Source organism: Pangasianodon hypophthalmus, chromosome 9 (genome assembly GCF_027358585.1).
Source record: "Pangasianodon hypophthalmus isolate fPanHyp1 chromosome 9, fPanHyp1.pri, whole genome shotgun sequence".
Taxonomy (NCBI): domain Eukaryota; kingdom Metazoa; phylum Chordata; class Actinopteri; order Siluriformes; family Pangasiidae; genus Pangasianodon; species Pangasianodon hypophthalmus.
The window spans coordinates 20,932,585-20,951,420 of record NC_069718.1 but is presented as its reverse complement, the minus strand read 5'-3'; the positions used below and the strand labels follow the sequence as shown (position 1 = coordinate 20,951,420).

General features: G+C 38.8%; 1 protein-coding gene across 1 annotated transcript in view; it reads left to right on the top strand.

The window, feature by feature from the left end:
• Positions 1-2,426: 2,426 nt before the first annotated feature.
• The window catches only part of cntn1a (contactin 1a), a 69,698-nt gene continuing 53,288 nt past the window's right edge, over positions 2,427-18,836 (top strand). Inside the window, exon 1 of the mRNA XM_026919279.3 lies at positions 2,427-2,569. The gene's annotated coding sequence lies outside the window, so the exon portion shown is untranslated. The remainder of the gene's footprint in view (positions 2,570-18,836) is intronic.

Genomic DNA, 18,836 nt, shown 5'->3' with positions numbered 1-18,836 from the left:
GGCACCCTGGGAGTATTCACAATATGCAGTGACATAGAATTCAACACATATCCAAACAGACTAAGTACATTAACAGAGACAGCTTTGGATATTAAAATACAGTCAAAAGCAAATATACAGTAAACCAGTTTGTAGGTTTCGGTTGTAAATCATTAACCAAAGTTTCAGGCCTATTTTCAACCTACTGTATTTTAACCATTTAATAAACCAAGTTGAATACCACTATAGACTGTTGAAGACATACACTATAGGGCCAAAAGTTTGTGGACACCTGACCTTCACACACATATGTACTTTTTGAATATCCCATTCAGGTTTTGGCTCAGCCTCTTAGTTCCACAGAAGGGAACTTATAATGCTACAGCATACAAAGGCACCCTATACAATTGTTTGCTTCCAACTTTGTGGCAAAGGTTTGGGGAAGACCCACATATGGGTGTGATGCTCATGTGTCCACAAACTTTTGGCCATATAGTGTACACTTACACTCAGTGGGCAGTTATTGGGCACAGCTTGTACCCAGCCTTGTATGTACATTCACTGTTCATGTGAGTGTCTATGCTGGAATAAGCGTATCAGACAGAGCAGTTATTAGGCACACCCACACTCCTGGGCAAAAAAATGGCCCAAGCCCAAAATGGCAAATATTAAGCTTTGATCTTAACAACAAATCATTGGTCAGAAAATTAGCAAGAATAAAACAAGTGCACTCCTGAGAGCTCCTGTGCCACCATTTGCTCGTTTACTTTTGCTGCAGTGAACTGTTTGGGGAAAAGCTAGAAACAGGGAAATTCACCTATATAGTCTTTTTGTACTAAAAATCATAAAAAATCCCAAAAATTTCCAAAAATATCTTGTGGGATGTTTTTTTCCTTAAAAGATTAGTCATTATTTGGTTATCTGCCACACCTGATGCAGTCCCTCAAGGGCCATAAGGCTTAAACCTTTAAAGAAATCAAAGGGAAAAGCTATCTCATACTAACTTCCTTTATCTATTTGTTTAATTCTTGCTAATTTCCTGACCAATGATTTGTTGTTAAGACCATTAAAAGTGTAATATTTTGGGCTTGGCCCTTTTTTTTGCCCAGGAGTGTACACTCTCAGTGAAAAAGCACTAAATTGTAGCTGTCCTTGTCACTGAGTGGTACTATCAAGAGTACATTTCTTGTACCTTCAGTGTATATCGTTTAGATGGTAATATGAAAGTAAAGTGCTTTTAATTAGCTTTTAGAATACTACCTTAAATGTACACTATATGCACCTAATATAGCACCTAATAATGTACCTAAAGGTACAAAAGATTCATCTTGATGGTACCACTCCAGTGACAAGGAAGCACATAGGGTTTAGTAACCTTTTTCTGAGAGTGTACCTTTTTTGGTATTAAGTCAGCTAGAGTTAGAGATTATAGCTAATTTTTCCATGCAGAATTTGTTTATTTGTTAATCATCCCCTAGCTTTTAGTCTGTTGTCAGTTTTACTGCTGGCTGGGTATTTTTTGGTTGGTTGGTTGGATTTCTCAGCTCAGCAGTGACACTGAGGTGTGCAAACCCACAGCACCTGATTCACTTGTTTTGGTCCAAAAATCAAATAATGTGTTCAGTGGTGGTGCTGTGGTGGTCCTATCCCACTGAAGGAAATGAAAAATCAGACTTTGCTGAATCAACCAACAGAGCCGAGATGTCTAGATAATCTGATTTACATGGTCGTGGCTCATGCTTTTATATAATTCTAAAAACAACGATCTCATTAGATGGAGTTTCCCATGAGATATGACAGAGCAAGCCTGGACTGAAGAAGATAGAGTTTATGAATGAGAACTGTGTGCTTACTGTTTTCCCAAGAGCACGGCCCACCTGCAAGGTCACAGCAGTTTGTTTTAGATTTCCTGACTCACATACCGAAGTATTCTTGTAAAATCATATGCATAAAGTCTCTCTTCATGAGTATGATGTACTAAATGTGCTACATCTCTTATCATTTCTAAGTATTTTAACTCTTTATTAGACTTGATGGATTATATGATAATCATACTTAAATCATACTTTGATTAAGAAAATTCTTCTATACAACAGACAGGTCAGAGTCAGTAAGTGTACCCACAGCATGGCCTGTAGAGTAGATTTGCCTGATAAAATGGAAACTGTGTATATATATGGAGTAAGGAGCTTTTGTGCATGAAATATGGAGTTCTTTTTCAACGCATGAATGCTTTCAGCAGCATGCTCGTGCACAGCACAGCAACTTCTTGAAAGAACACGAAGATGTCGCGCGCTTGATGCATGCGCGAGGTTCAGTCCAAAATAACAGACGCTTGGTGTTAATGATGTAGCAGCTGACTGAGCCGCCCCATTCCAGCTGCTCTCAGTGGACCGAGCCGGAAGCTTTAGCGCCCCCTAAAGGCTCTGTCATGCAGTCTCCTCCAATCAGAGCGCGCCTGAGACACACGCGCGCTGCGTGATGGGCCGTGCGTGAGCGCGCGCGCGCGTCCGTTCGGCGCTGCGGAGCTGCGCGGCTTCAGGTGCGGCTCGTGAAGGTTACGCGGACGCGCTGCTGTCGGCTCTCGCAGGTAAGGATGCTCTGCTCTGTGCTGTTTCATGCCACGACGCGGACACGGAGAATACTGTGCGCGCTCCACAGAGGCGCTATGCTCTGTGTGTGTGTGTGTGTGTGTGTGTGTGTGTGTGAGCGGGAATGTAGCCGGTCATGTACCGCAATGCAGACCAAGTACAGGCTGTTTTCATCTATTGCTTGTGTAGGCTATGTCAGAGGTCATTCATGTTTCTGGAGGCACTTCATGCTTCACGCTTGTGGGTGTGTGAGCCGTTAGAACAGGTTATAACGCAGATATGTAGGCTGCATGTCGGCATCTCTGTGAACGCGCTCGTGTGCTGATGTGAGCAACCTCATGTGCAGGCTGTTTGCTTTTTAAACACACTTACTTCTGCACCTGTGCAGGCATGCAATTAAACATGATGGACCACTGACCATGTAGCCTGATGATTTTGTTTATTTCTAAATGAAGCAACACAAATTGTTTCCTTTATAAGTAATAATAATAATAATAATAATAATAATAAAGGATAATATCCTGATTTGAGTACTGTAAAAAAAAAAAAAAAAAAGCATTCCATATATAAACTAAAATCACAAGGCTGAATACCTATGCTTTTTAAGATGGTCTGCTTGTCACCTTTGCTGACATGCCATATCCTAAAGGAGGAGTCTCAGTCCAGGTCCGTATGTACACATACCCACACAGCTCTGTTCATGGACATGACACGTCACACACAGACGTCACTGCACAGCAGACGTCCTACATGCAGTATGACATGTAAGCAAAGGTTCTATCACAAAAACAATAACAGCACACGAGGCTCTGGTTTTCTTCGGGCATGCTCGGGGTGCTCTTGAGTAAACTACTAAATTCATTCAGTGGTGTTTGGAGGCTATATCCCTCCTAATTACTACGTTAAACCTGTGGCTTCATAGACATTACATCAGCTTGCCTTGTTGGAGAGGGAAAAACATCGTCATCATCATCATCATCATCATCATCATCATCATCAGTGGGATCCAAGATTTATTTTGTAGTGAAATTCTGTATTGACTTTTTGAGCTTAAACTTCCTTCATTTACACGCTGGTTTATTTTCACTTTAATAGACCTGCCATCTGACTACCTGCTGATAGTAGCACCAGTGGAAATTCATCTATACCTAAAGAGACAGATGCAGCAGCGCTTTAGTCTTTTAGTCTGTCTGGCTCTCTCACCTTCTCATCTGTACACTTGACCTCAAAAACAAAGGGTTCCAAAGGTTCAGCTTTCATGCTAATACTGCTGTCAACACCATCACTCGACATCTCGTAAATCACTATAGTCGAGCCAAGTCTCTGCCATGATTCAGCGTAACTTGCATTCTGGAACTTTGAGTCCAACATTTGCCGTCTCCACTACATTTACATTGGATTTCTTATTCATTTTATGATATTGATTTTTGCTGGAAAATGTTGATTGAGCTCTTGTCCTTTTGTGGCTGACTGACCGTTATCACTGTTATATGTTTGAGATTGAATTTTTTCTCCTGTTAAACCGCATTACCAATGTCCCCTATGAGGTCAGCACGGCACACAAGCACTAACTCACAGGAGTAATTAAAATACAGAAGAAAGAGAAGAAATTACCACCAGAATCACTAAGCATAGCACACATATTTTAATATAAACATATTTAATATGTTCCAGGATGGACTTTTCCTTTAAATAATGCTGTAATTGATTGCGGATTTGCTCAAGAATTCTCATAGCTGCTCCTCATTTATAATACAGTCGGGCTGCAGTAAAGGCTTGGCAAAGCATCTCAAGGGGAAACTTTTGTGATTAGGTGATGTCTATGGGTTCCAGATTTCAGGCAGTCTTTGACTGCAAAGAATTTGCATCCAAGTATTAAAAATAATCCTTATATTAATAATTATCTTAGTTTGTCTAGTTACTTTTGAGCCTGGGAAAATGGAGGGACTATGTAAAAAAATAGCTGTAATTCCTTAAAGGTTAATGCAATTGTTTTTGTTAAACCTCCTTGAATTAAAGCTTAAAGTCTACACTTCAATCACATCTTGATTGTTTCATTTCAAATCCGTTGTGGTGGAGTACAGAGGCAAAATGACGAACATTGTGTCATTGTCCAAATAATTATAGATCTGACTATACGTTGTGCTTCATACTGTGTGTATCAAGGTAATGGAAATATTGTTTACCATCATCACAGACTGCTAGCATGACATTAAATGAGAAAGTGAATCTAATGAGTGTTAGACTGCAGTCCATTGAAGCATGCGTCTACATTATATTATGTTGCTCGGTTCCCTTTGGAGTTCCCTGTCCTTTTCTGTGCAGGATTTACAGCTTACTTGTTGTATGTATATACATCATGCTGTCTAATGGCAATGAAGTTTGCACTATGATAAAATAGATAAAATAGCAGTCTGTGTTCATTAATCAATCAGCAACCATACTGTAAGAGCATGTCTAGAAAATAGTGTAAAATACTAGATTACTGAAACAGCAGAGCTCAATAGTGTGGACACTGGAAAAGTTATCAGTCAGCCTACACTGTACATTTTGTCTATGTCTAAAACTACAGTGTCAAATAAAATATCAAAACACTCCACCGCTACTGGTAGCCTTTGTCCTCTTGAGATAGCTTAGCGCTTTTGTAGGCGGCCAAGTTGCATCATGAGCCATGCCCTGAGCCTTGTCCAAAGTCATGGAGAAGAGGAGAAAGCACTGCTTATGACTCTTGCTGGGAAGTGGTTCATGCAATTTTACGCCTTTTATTATGAAATGGAGAACATGTACTATTTATACTGTGCCATTTTGTAGTATAAATAATGTGAATAGTGTATTCACACTGAAAATTCCAAGAAGAAGAAGAAGAAGTACACTTCAAGTACCCAGATGATGCACTTATTCAACCGAAAAAACTAAGTGTTGGAATGTTGGACACTTCATGCACTCAACGGTCGGAGCTTTGCTTACGTAGCGGAAGAGGGGAGGGGCTACCAGGCGCTGACGCTGGCTAAGATTTGCTCAGAATCAAAAAAGGTCATGTTGGGCATAAAAGGTAACACTGACATAAACAGTAAAATGAAGAAATTCATTTTCGTTGAGTCTGGGTATTCTGCTAAAGCTAGTGGCGTTACATTACGTGTGTTTGACGTCATTTGCCATCGACTGCTAAATGGCTTATACTTCCAGTTAGTAGAAAACCATTAGTGTTCCATTTTAGATGATACTACCCTTCTAAAATTCATACATTAGACGGTAGAGTATTTAATGCATAGTGTAAGTGCATAGTGCGTAGTACGCCGTTTGGGACACAACTAAAGCCTTTTTTTCCCCTTGTAAATATGACCCTCATGCCATTAGCATTTCCACCTGTGCATTTACTCTGTTGTTAAACCTAGATATCACACTGTGTAGCTGAATTGTCACATCATTTGCAACCTGTTGTGCTTCTGTAATAAGTAAATGTAACCAGGAGCGAGTCCCTGCTCACTGCTGTCATCCATAATCTAATGGTCACCATGATCCTTTTGTTCTAAAGGTCAGTACTCTACCACTTTAACCGTGAAGATCATTTCATTTTGTACCACCAGCTGCATCTTTTTGTTTTCTTGCTGAGTAAACCATGTCACTATTGCCATTTCATATTAAACGATCAGTCTAGTGATGATGCCAGTCATCACAGGCTTGAAATTTCCAACAAGAAACTTCAATAGCATAGTCAAGTTTAAGATCAGTATATGACAGGTATGTGAGTATATTATCAATCATATTTATCATAGGACACGTTCTATTATGTTTATTACCCCAGCAGGCAGAATATTATATTATTACTGCTACATGAATGTAGTGCTAGTGTTTTCAGTACAATCTCAAAACCACTGCCGGGTTCTCGTCATGTCACAGAAAATTGAATTACATCTGACTTATCAGAAAAAAGATGTGGAGCTGCTAATGGTCCGAGCTGCAATATAGAACTTATTTCTGGTCCATTAGCATTCTCAGTGGTTTTCCAGATCCCTAGTGCTGCAGTGTAGCTCTGCTTCGAGTAGTGCCCTACTTATGCGTGACTTTGACCATCAACGGACCATGTTGTTGTTGTTGTTGTTCTTTCGTCTGCTCCTGTTAGGGGTCGCCACATTTGATTTCACACAGGTTTTATGCTGGATGCCCTTCCTGACACAGCCTTCCCATTTTATCCGGGCTTGGGAAATCGAACCAGGGATCCTATCAATGGACCATATTCCGGTTTTTTTATGTATTCCATTTTATTGCTTTGCCTGAAACTGTGAATTGGGTGAAGTGATTATGGCATTGTTTTACTGATTGGAAGGTTGTGAGTTGAGATGCCAGCATTGTCAAGCTGCCATGCTTGGGACACTTAACCCTCAACTGCTCAGGTGTGTCCTGTTTCAATTGTTAGTCATTTTGGATAAAAGCATCAGCCAAATGAATAAAATGCGAAATGTACTTTTATGATTGCTATTGGATTGGATTTGACTTATTTTTCCATCCAATCCACTGACGTCTGGTGCATGCTTATTTTCTGCCATCACCGTTTATACGGCTGATAGCCATGCTAATTTAAGCCACAAGCTGCAAACATGATTATGAGTACTAACGCACCGCATGCGTAGACACAGGACGCCAATTCATTTTAATAGCAAGTGGTAAATTCATTGTGTCATTTTTCAGGTTTTCAGGGTCAGCTATCAGAACCTGGAGATTTCTGAGATTGCATTGCTACTGCAGCCTCTCACTAAGTGCTCATTTATCTGTCTGCTGGACAATGACAGCTCGAGTGGCTGCTGTTCCTTGTAAACACCCAAACACCAAATGTGTGAACCTGGTGTCTTGATGGCCTCCATTGATTAGTCAGATTCAGTATCTGTGATCAATACTCTAATGAAATGGTTCTGCAAGAAATGCTTACGCTTTCATTGACATTTATGTTTACTTTTAAGCTAGGGTAAGAGGGGGTAAGAGGGGATTTGTGACATGTAGCCTGAACTGAAGTGCTTATGAGAAATTGTATAGGATTGTAAATGAGCATTCTGGATATCTTTTATGCTTTATCCATATAGGGGTTTAATACGGTCGCCATACGCTATGCCCACACTGTCATGCCTTTCAGTCTGATTCTGCTCCGTCCCTCTGAGTGCCTGAGACTAATGTTATAAAGCCACACCGCTGTGTCTTTTCTCTTCTCTCCTCCCAACCCTGAGCACAATGCAGCTGTCTCTTTTACTGTGACCATGTCATGTTCCAGTTCAAAACACTTCACCTGACTCAGAAGGAAAGAAGACAAAAGCTTCTTTTCTTTCCTTTTTTTAAAGGCCTGACTTAGTTTGCTCTTTTTTAACCCGTATATTCTCTATCCCTCTCCTTTTCTCTCTCAGGAATATGTCACTCATCAAGCTCTCTAGGTTATAATTTAACACCATTTGTATCTTCCTGCTGAGGAGGAAAGCTTCACGGATGCTTAACTCATAAATATCTCATTTAGAGCATCTGCTGAAATGCTCATATGCCTTTTAGAAGAAACAGAAAACCTAGTCTTATTCAAAATGAAGGATTTGCAATGCGTAATTGTAATGAATAAGATCAAGACTGCGAAGACATAATTATACTAGTAAGAGTTTTTAAATGTCAAATATATTCATGCTGCAGCATCTGGACACTGTGTAGGTGATTGTTATCCATGTGATGTTCCTCTTTGATAAAAACACTGGTCCTCTTTAGACACAAGGGTCAGCCTTTGTGGTTCACTGGGCACGGCAACAATCAGATTACTGTACTCCTGTTAAGGATAACGTGCTTAAGAATAGGACTCTGAGCTAATTCCTTTACTGAAATAAACTTTACTTATGCCTTATATTAGGTTTGCCTTTACACTTCAGCCCTTAAGACTAATACGAAGTGACTGTTCAGGTGTTCAGCCTATATTTGGACTGTGGTCATGATTCCTGAGAAAGTGCTCTTTTGCGGCCACCTGACAGAGTAATCTGAGCTTTGTTATTGAAGATGCTGAAAAGCTCATCCTTGCTGCTGGAAGTGATTTTAGTATTTTTAGCTTAAATGATCCAGGGGAAGTCTTAAGGGAAATAGGGGACTGATTTAGAAGTCATTACAAAAGATTTTCCCTCAACAGAGCTAATTTCAGTCAGAAGATCTTTCACTTTTAGTGTCATCAGGTTTGTTATTGGGTGACTACAATTAGACTATTAATGCATATTAGTGATCACCGGAGCAGGGATGCATTCAGGTCCTCCTTTCTCTTTACACATAAACAGCTTTCTTTAAATAATAAAGCTAATCCTCTTCTCTCGGGTCTCTGAACAGAATTTTGGCCAAATAGACCATTTATAATGCAATGCGGGGGTAGCCAAATGATAAGTTCATTATATAGCCCAGATATTGGAAGCTCGAGTGCGCTGCCCATTCCTGTGTTTTAGTTGCCCGGAGACCTAATTGACTAGGCTAAAAAGTGGTAGCTAATGAAATGTAATAATATATGGGGAGCTAGTTAGCAAGCTAAGTGCATCATTAGAGACTAAAAGAAACAAATGAGTTTAGGATTATTATCATCATCATCTTCCAGCAAGGTTTTAATGTAGCATATCATGTTTGTGCCCTTAAAAAAAGCCTGTAGGTCTTTAGTCTCTTTATTTTCTCTCAGCGTTTAAATGCAAAGTGTCCCTGTGTAGTTATATGACGGCTTTGTGTCAAATTTTGTCAGCGTTTCCACAAACCTGCATGCTCCTGATTCAGAAAAGATCATCTGTAGTCATTGTGCATGCTAATTAATCTCTCAACCAGATCATCTCTCCTGATGTGTGTAGTGCAGCAGGTCGTGGGATGTGGAACAAGTAGAGCGCACTATAATTACAGCATTGAGGTGCGTCACACCACTGTCAATCTCATTAAGGTTAAACAAAACTGCACTGATTTATTTATTTATTTATTTTTTCTAAATCTCAAATACGAGCATTTTTTTCTGGTTGGTGAACCTATGTGTCACTTGGGCAACTATGAACAGTAATAATTTTAAAAAAGCCTGGACATGAACTATACAAATCCCGGGAGCCTGGCCTACTGATGTGTCTGCTGCTGCATTGATAGGGATTCATATACATATATTACAATGAATTTCACATTAACATACCTATCCATGTATATAAATACAGCAAGTGCTTTCTTACTGTCTAACCATTTTCACTGTTTGTTAAGCATTTGGACACATGCAATTTAAGCCAATATAGGTACCACTGATATTCAGAGATAACTTGAAAATTCCTCCTGCTTTTTCTTTAAGCAACAATTGGCCAAACATTAATTTATTTTAATTTGTTTTATTTATTTTACTATTTATTGTACCAAAATGGCAGCCTCTGTCTCTGCAGTTTATAAAGCCATTAGTGACATATACACAATGCTGCTTAATATATTATGTTTCCATGATACACACTAATAAACTATGTCATAATAATTATATTGGACATGGATTAAGTGAGTTTGATGTTAGCCCTGGTTGAGTTAATTTTTCCTGACTTTAACCTCTTTTTAGAGTAATAACGTAATAATTATAATAATACGGGTAAAAACCAAAAGATTTTCCAACTCTAGAAAGAAACCCTAGGCATCATACTTCTCTTAGAAAGACCTCATTATATATTTAGGGCATGCTGCTCTCCACTTACTGGCCTTGCATGGCTAAAACTGTGGATCAATAGTTTTCTCCGACCAGTGGCTCCAGCGCTGAATGGAAGTACATTTAAGCCTAGAAATCCCATTACTGGTGAAAGAGGGAGGAACGTAGCGCTAGCACAACACTCAGGGATCCATCCCATCCGCATAATCTCAGCCTTATTCAATTCATCCTCATTTTCTGGTGTTGTTTTCACAATTGGTGCGTGTAAAAATTCCCTCAGAGCCTTAAATATCCACGGCTGTGCTGTAAGTGGGTAATTTCTGCTCTGCATTTTCTCAGGCGCTGTGTTATTTGATTTTCAATGGGAATGTTCCTCTTCCCCTGACAGGAAAGCTTCATCACTCTTCCTCGCCTGAGTCGGACTACTGTTTATTCATGTCATTTGTAATAACGGTCTGGACGCCTGAGTCCTGACTTCTATTGTAATGTAATGTATGTAATTTTTTGGAGTTGCTGCAGCACCTGGAAACTTAGTCTGATGGTTTTATTAATGATGCATGACATTACTAGAAACAAACACAGGTTTTCAGGTCAACAGTGACGTGATTGTGTGCTGAGGTTTAGCTTTTACAGTTAGAAAGCGTCTTTGGATGTAAATGGACAAAGTGACCCATACGCAGAAGTGGACAGATTATGCATTCATTATCGAGCCCACTGGGCAAGTAAAAGTTTCAGTGAGCTGCCCAGTCACATGTTTTGGATATCTGGAACATAAGTACATTAATTCAGACCAAAGGAAATGAATAAGTATACGATTATTATCCTCTTCGAACAAAGTTTTTCATATGTTTGTGCCTGAGATACAAAATCAGGAAATCACTGGCCCGTGTTTTGCATATAAGATGTGATATTCTGTCCTCGCACTGCACCTAAAATAGATTATTCAGGTCTGGCTAGCATCATCATTTTCTGTTTATATGCTTAACTACGATGTTGTAAGTAGAAGAGTCACAAGCTTTGTGCCAAACTTTATTTTGCTCGGTTTCTGAAGTATTTTCACATACCTGCGTGCTCCTCATTCTGGAATAAAAAAATAAAATCATCTGTCATCTGTGCACTCTAATTAATCTGCCTAGTAAAAATCGCTGTACTGTCAGATTGCAACTTGGCCGGTGTGTTGTGCAGCAGGTGGTAGGATAGGAAGTGCATGCTATAGTTAAACATCAAGGACTGTGAAATACATTAAGTTTAATCATACATACCAAATGAAAACTTTTGTTTTGCAAAGTCAGTAAAGTGTTTCTTTTTTCTGGTTGTTGAACCTACTTGTCCACAGGGCAAATATGAATAAAAAAACAAAATGTGCCTGTTCTGCATGCCCGAGCTACTGATTTGTCCACAAATGTGTTTGCGCATGTGTGTGTTTGTGTGTGTTTGTGGAGTTTCAGTTTGGTCCTCAGCTGCCTGTTTCTGTGTTCTTGGCTGCAGTCCTGACAGAATTTGCCTTTGAGCGCTGTATTGATGTGGGAACATTAGCATTCGTGGTGAGCATGCACAAGAAACAGGTCGCTTTGCTGTTCCACGGCATGCCGCTCCACACTTTCTCTGCACACTGCTGAATACTGAATCAGGGAGGATAAAGGATGCTAAGAAACCTCTCTCTCTCTCTCACACACACATACACACACATTCAATTAACTGATTTAGCTCATTCATCAGGTCATAAAACAAGTTCTGTGGTGTTGAACCTATAGCACAAGTTAGACAAAACAGATGTAACAGTATATTTGTTGACCACGGCAGTATAGCATTTCTAGTTCTATAGGCTGTGTTGTATTTGATCTGGTGCCTCTTGCTCATTTGCTGAGTTTGATGAAGGTAATCAGCTGAAAGAGCTTCATGTTCTTGGAAATGCTTTTTCAATTTTGCTCATTCATTGCGGCTTCATTCATCATGCTAATTTGTTCAGCTATGGTAAATGTGCAAAGGAGGATTTTTAAAATCATATCATACAAAAGCACTGCATTGATCTGGTTTTACAGAATTTAACAAAAATAGTTCCTGGAGCAGGGAATCTTTCTGAAAGCCGCCCTATATTTCTTAAAAAAGGATAGTACTCTGGGGGCTAAAATGATAATGGTGGCTATTTGAAAAGAATAGAGAATCACATTTCAATTTATTGTTGCCTATTAGATGCGTCTAGGGCAGAATGTGACTGAGACGTCTGTGTTAAGTAACGCCTGTTGAAACTATGGATGCATAACTGTGATACTGTAGCATGTCCTCACTTGGTGCATCCAGTCCTGATTTTACCATATGCTGGAGCAAAACTGTGACTTCATTAATGTTAACTGGTGAACTGTGATATATGATGCACTTGAACAGAATTATTACATTTTGGCTGCCTATTAGTCAAACAAACAATTGTGATAACTTAATTGTCTTTTCTGTTTATTTTCTGAATTCTTATAATACAAGCATAATTGTGTAACAATGTGTAATTATAAAAAATGTATTTGAATAAAGTACTATTGCAAAAACAGGCAGTATCTAAATTACATGACATGAAAAAAAGATTACAGCTCCTGTGTAAACACCTTTACTTGAGAATAATAAGTAAATTATGATGCTACAGCGATTTGATTTTATTGATGAGGTAACACATTCAGAATGAGCCTTGTGTTTGTTGACTATATATGTCTAATATGAAAATTAGTGACTTTTGAATCTAAAAGTTAATGACAGTCACCTCAAATAATCCTGATCAGATCCAATAATTGCAGTTATTTATGTAATAATGTGACAGGTCTACACTGCAAAAAAATGATATCAAGTGCAGATATCATGAATATGAGCAAATGCATCTAATATTGCTTATTATGAGATTATTGTAAGTTAAATATAAGATTATTCAGCCTGTTTATTTGACATTTTCACTCATTTAAGTAAATGTTGCTTATTCTTTTGACAGATAAATTTGCTTCTTTGTAGAAATAAATGATTAAAATTATAAAAATGATCTTAGATCAAATATAACATTACTATTTCAAGCTTAATATTAGTAAATAGGTTTGGGGGGGGGGGGGGGGGGGTATTGTTTGGTTAAGCCAAAAATTTGGGTGTATACTTTCGGTCATTGTCGTGCTAAAAGGGGAAATTCCTTTTCATCTTCAGCTTACTAGCAGACCCCTGAAGGTTTTACATTAAAATCGACTGGTATTTGTAGCTATCTATGATTCCCTTCACCTTGATAAAAGCCCCAGTTCTGGCTGAACAAAAGCAACCCATGAGGGTGATGCTGCCATCACCATGCTTCACCATGGGTATGGTGTTCTTTTGGTGATGTGCTTTATTTAATTTTTTTTTTTGCACCAAACATACCTTTTGGAAATATGGAATTATTATACCTTTTAGAATTGGTCTCTTCAGACCATAACACATTTTGCCACATAGTTTGGAGTGATTTAGTTGAGCTTGGATGTTTTAGATGTTGTTAGAAAGGGTTTCCGTCTAGCCACCCTATCCCATAGCACAGACATGTGAAGAATGAGAGATTGTTGTCACATGCAGAGAGTAATCAGTACTTGTCGGATATTCCTGCAGTGCCTTTAATGTTGCTGTTGGTCTCTTGGCAGCCTCCCTGTTAAGTTTTTGTCTTGTTCTTTTGTAAATTTGGAGGGACGTCCTGTTCTTGGTGATGTCACTGTGGTGCTCCATTTTCTCCACTTGTTGATGATGGTCTTCACTGTGTTCCATAGTATATCTAATGTTTTGGAATTTTTTTCGGCAATGAGACCCTGTACAGGCTTTGTTAGCTCTTTGAGGTCCATGGCTTCAGCAGCCAGATGAAACCAAGAAGATATGAAGAAAATCCTACAGAAACAGCTGGTCTTTATTTGGGGTTAATCAGAATAATTTCATTGATGACAACTGTATGATAATTACTTTTGAAAATGAGATTGATTGGTTCATTCTGAACACAGCCACATCCCCAAGGGTGTGCACACTTACGCAACCAGGTTATTGTAACTTTATTTTTCCTATTTTCCCTAAAATGTTCTGATTGTTTTTCACTTAATTTTTATATGATGTAATTTCACATTGAGGGCGGAAAAAGTTCTGACATGATTTAGCTTGTTTCATTTTTTTTTTACATCACAAAAACCTGCCATTTTAAGTCCACTGTATTTAGTTTATGGAAATCTTATAATATGAAATACTCAATAAACCTGACCATATTCAAGATATTTTCCCTTGCTAATATGGCATTTTTGCAGTCTGTTTAGCACCAAATGTAAAAAACAAACGCATACAGATAAATAAGCTGTTTTTAGAAGACCTGGCAGTATTACGACATCAGTACCCAGAAACCAACTGTACCAAAATCCTGCACTTCCGAGCAGTTCATCCATAATGGATTGGCTACTGATTGTTGCATTGGAGAAGGCCAGAGAATGGAACTGTTTCCTGCTTACAGTAGGAGGAGACTAGGAGAAGAGGAAAATTTCACATGCTAGAATATTTATGTAGGGTCTGTAATGGCTGTATAAGTGGAAGAGGCCAGTGGGTGTGAGGCAGACAGCAAGCACACGAAGCCTTATCTCTCACACACAGCTTCAAGAGAGCGCAGGAGGGATCATGCTGTGAGAGTGCATGGTACACTACACCGTGACTGAAATGTTATATTTAAAAGCATCCCACACAATTGGACAGAGAGAGCTGGTTATGCTGAAATGAATCTGGAATTAAACAACTTTAGACAGGTGTTTGATTTTTTTTTTTTTGGGAAAAACCCATGCAAAGAAAATTATTCCCTTTGTACGATCCGTTTTTGCCTTATGAGGAGAAAGACTAGGGTTATCAAAGCCTAGGCTATTAAAGAGAAGGAGAGAGATGATGTCCCTTTTAAGATGCTTAAGGAAGACAGTCAATTTGTGCATGGTAGGAGTGTTTCAGACTGTTGGTCTCCTTCCTCTGCCTTTTTTGGAAAGTCAATACTAATCAATAGTGTTGTATAACATAAACATAGATGCAGCACTGTTGAATTCTCAAATCTGATCGGTCAGAAGGTGTTGGTTAATTTTCTATAACACCACTTACTGTATGTCTCTGACAGTAGTTCAGCTGCACAGGTTTAAATTAATGAACTCATTTTATTCAGTTAGCATTTCTATAGTAACAACTTATAAAGAGACTTGTATGGCGGGCGCTCCACATAAACAGATCTAAAAACGTGCGGTGATGTTTTCTGTCAGGAGACGTTTATTTAGCACTTATGGAAGGAGTCTCCAGTGTCAGCACTTTGTAACAGTCAGAGGTAAAGCTGTAACTTTACGTTTTCCTTCAAAGGCAAGTCTTCAGGGCAGAAGGGTTTCTCAATAACATGACAAGCTGCATTTTTTTCCTCATTCACTCATTCAAGAGTGAGAAAAATTGAAAAGCTTGTGTGGACACGGCTGTTTATGGTCATAACAGGAACTAATTTGTTTTGTGGATATATCACATTAATTGTTAAATGTAACTATAAATGGATAAAAAGAGTGACATATTTTATTACTAAATTAACAGTTTTAATCATTGGCAAGCTGCTGTGGACTTCAGGACGTGCTGTTATAGGAAAATAATCAACTTCAGGATGAGGCAAATGGGACCTACTATATTGTTTAGTCAATATAGTTCAAGAAGTTGCTGATGAAAATTAGTTGAAGTATATATTCAAATTGGTTTGAATATTGGTTTATTCAAGAGACCTGGCTGAACTTAACTGAAGATATATTACATTTTTGATACCATCTTTTTTGGCACAGACTGTGCAGCCTATGCTAAATCACTTTTAGTTTTATTGTAATTAAAACCCAGTGTAGCATGAAGCCTTTTACCTATGCTACATTGAGTGGGTTGTTGAGTGGGTTTATTTTCCACTGAATATAGACGAGGCCTCCTCCTTCTCCTCCTTCTCCTCCTCCTCCTCCTCCTCCTCCTCACCTTCTTTATGGTGATTTACACGGTACATTACAGCTTTTAAGCCTGTGTTTTTATATCCAAAGTTGCACAAGATGCTCAGTCATACTCATAATTATGCCCGCCAGGTCTGTGAATATGGGTGCGTTGTTGAGACGCAGGAGATGCTACTGTTATGGCAGAGTGTTTTATAGCAAGAATTAATGTGGGGATTTTAAAAGGAAGTAGCAGATCAATACAGCATCCAGAGTTTCGTTATTATCAGCACTTTCACAAGGGCTCATCAAACATCATCTGTTGACGTAGATAATGATTTTAATGCACTGAGTATAAAACAATATCTCCACTGGTTTGGAAAACAGAACATTTATCAGATAATAGAACCACAGATAGTACAAAGCCTGTATTTTATTGGACCATTTCTGCTTAGCTAAATACAAAACAGACTTTGATTTGGCTTAAGATGTTTTTAATTCTCTTAATTTTGATATCTTACTGTCACAATGATAAAGCATGTTGGTATGCTTATGGAGATATACCAGCTTATGGAGCTTATCCAGTTTACAAAAGACTTTCAATCAAATGTCAAGAAACGTTTTGTTCAGAAGTTCGCAGTGCCCGCTGAACTCTTCAACTTACATAGAAACCTTCCCTGAACATTGAAACAGCCCACAGAAATGTATTTTTTCTAGATTTTTTGTTTTCTTTTGTACCCGTGTTATGTTATCTGAGAATATTTGTTTCATTAATGATGGAAAATGTCTGGGGCCTGGGGGTGGAGAGTACGGTTAATTAGACATAAGTAAACAACCCACACAAGTGGATGGGATGCGTTTGGGAGATGAAAAATCTGGGTGGCATATTGGCCCAGATGCGCACAATCAAAGGCTAGATCTGAGTCTTCCATGCCTACAAAGAGATTTTTTTTCATTGTGTTTTTATGTGAATAATCCCTGGTGTGATAACACCATCTTTTCCTGAGTGTTCAGCTATTTCTTCTTGCTCATCTTATAGCGACCCTCAGCATCGGTTGCCAGATGGAATGCAGTGTTATACTGACCTGCAAGCAGGCTGGAACTATGGTGTGTGCAAATTAATGCAAGCTATTGTATATGCAACGTTGAAACATACTCAACATTCTCAACCACTGGTTGTTTTTGCATTCAGGCTGTGCTTCGATAGTTTTCACAAATCTCTCTTGAAGGCTTTCTGCACTGTCAGTACACAGGTGAGACGTGGGATCAGCCTGCCGTCAGATCACCGTTCAGAAAGCAGACAGTACACCATGTGTTATGTCACAATTCCCATGGAAACTGAAGCTGTTCAACAGGAATCCACTGGGAGATTGTAGTTGTGTAATTGGAGGCCCATTGTAAGTCAGAAGTGTAGTCCTAACTCTGTCCCGTGATTTCCAGAGGTATTTTTTAATAGTACACATTCTGTTTCCGACTCAGTTACAGGTAGATTATTATCTTCTGACATGCTGAGGTGCAGAGGGATCATTAGCAGAGGTATATCTAGGCCAAAGAAGGTCAGACACCCGAAAGAATGATTGACTATTTTTTTCACTGGATATCATCCAGAGATACAGTAGCTTACCACAAAGCCAGCTCTGTGCTACTTTTCAGAGGCCAGTACCAGTCACGGCTGCGCCTGACAAACGAGAAGCACCCTATTATTCTGGTTTTAGGCAGTATATTTTCCCTGTATGCCTCTGAGTGCCTTTTCAAAAGCCACTACTCTATTTAGAACTGAGGAGATGTCTGCAGTTGACGAACACTCAGCAACAGAACACAAGAGACATTCAATGGACGATGGAGAGATTGTGGGTGATAAGTGGCACCTCTGGGGTTCCAAGAAACAATAGTGGCATACACTGCAAGACAGACATCTGAAAGTCTATATTAAATAATGCATTGGAAAATGTCTCATATAAAATTTTTTATCCACATGCATTTATATGTGTATCGTTTATACTACTCTCAATGTGAACAATTTTAAGAGAAGTTTATATTCTTTATATTGATTTCAGTGTAGATTCTAGGACTGTCATACATTATTTAGTGCTATGCGTACATATTAGAATTTTCTGGGCTGCAGGAATACTAGTATTTGGCAGATTTCTTATCCATGAAAACAGTGATGCTTCAGAGCACAACCCTTAACCTGCAGACTGAGGTGCAGTGACCATGATTGCTATTTGTCAAGTTTATTTTTCCAGTTTGTGTCTAAGCTCAGTAGTGGGTGATTATACATGCAGAATTTTTTCTAGACTTTCTTTGTTGTGTATGCACATAGGTGTGTTTGATTAATACAACCACCTGATACAGGATCAAAAACAGATCACAAAGTTGTGCTATTAAATACTCAGGTAAGCATTACTAATCTGGCTGCAGTCGGGACTAAATCCATCGTCATACCTCAGAAGTAAAAACTCCATCCCCATACACTTGCAGTCCATAAAGAAACAAAAAAGTATATTATGCACTATATTGCCAAAGGTATGTGAAGACCTAACCATCACACACATATCTGTGTCTTCCCCAAATTGCTGCCACAAGGCTGGATGCATAAAATTGTATAGAATGTCTTTGTATGCTGTTGCATTACAATTTCCCTTCACTGGAACTAAGAGGCTCGTACGCTCATAACCTCATACG